This window comes from Lepidothrix coronata, unplaced genomic scaffold (assembly GCF_001604755.1).
Source record: "Lepidothrix coronata isolate B3197 unplaced genomic scaffold, Lepidothrix_coronata-1.0 Scaffold852, whole genome shotgun sequence".
Lineage (NCBI taxonomy): Eukaryota > Metazoa > Chordata > Aves > Passeriformes > Pipridae > Lepidothrix > Lepidothrix coronata.
Window position 1 is genome coordinate 1 of NW_016691032.1, and position 1,251 is coordinate 1,251.

Below are 1,251 nucleotides of genomic sequence, written 5' to 3' on the forward strand. Positions count from 1 at the left end.
CCAAAAACCCCGGGGGACTCTCAGTGGGGTCTTCACACCCCCAGGGAGACCCCAAAAGCCCCAGGGGGGTCCCTCAGTGGGGTCTTCACACCCCCAGGGAGACCCCAAAAGCCCCAGGGGGGACCCTCAGCAGGGTCTTCACACCCCCAGGAGGGGCCTTCACACCCCCAGGGAGACCTCCAACACCCTGGGGGGACCCTCAGTGGGGTCTTCACACCCCCAGGGAAACCCCCAATGCCCCGGGGGGACCCTCAGTGGGGTCTTCACACCCCCAGGGAGACCCCAAAAGCCCTGGGGGGACCCCAAAAACCCCAGGGGGGACCCTCACCAGGCCCCCCAGCTCCTGGGAGGGGCTCAGGGGGACCCCCAGAACACCCAGGGGGACCCTCAGTGTGGCCCCCAGTCCCAGGGGGACCCTCCCCAGGGTCTCCACACCCATGGGGGACCCCCAGACCCCCATGTGGGGCACAGAGGGAGCCCCCACACCTCGGGGGGACCCTCCCCAGGGTCTCCAGTGTTCAGGGGGATCCTCAGTGTGACCCCCAGCCCCTTAGGGGGGACAAGGGGACCCCCAGACCCCTCAATGTGACCCCCAGCCCCTTAAGGGGGACAAGGGGACCCCCAGACCCCCTCAATGTGACCCCCAGACCCCCTAAATGTGACCTCCAGCCCCTTAGGGGGGACAGGGGGACCCCCAGATCCCTCAATGTGACCCCCAGCCCCTTAGGGGGGACAGGGGAACCCCCAGACCCCCTCAATGTGACCCCCAGACCCCCTAAATGTGACCTCCAGCCCCTTAGGGGGGACAGGAGGACCCCCAGACCCCTCAATGTGACCCCCAGACCCCTCAGTTTGACCTCCAGCCCCTTAAGGGGGACAAGGGGACCCCCAGACCCCCTCAGTGTGACCCCCAGACCCCCTAAATGTGACCTCCAGCCCCCCAGGGCACGGGAGGAATTTTGGGAGCCCCCCCAAAACAGAGGAGGAGAAAAGGGGAGGGGGGAGTGAGGGGGTGTGGGGAAGAGGCTGTGGGGGGAGGGGGGGAGGAGCAAGAAGCAAAGAGGAAGGAAAAGGGAAGAAAAGAGAAAACAAAAATAGGAAGAGAAAAAAAACGGGGAAAAAGAAAAGGAAAAGAGAGAAGAAGTGGGAAAAAAAGAAAGAAAAACATAAAAAGCAATGAGAGAAAAAAAAACAAAAGAGGAAGAAAAGAGGAACAAAACATTGAGGAAAAAAAAGGAGAAAAGGAAAAGG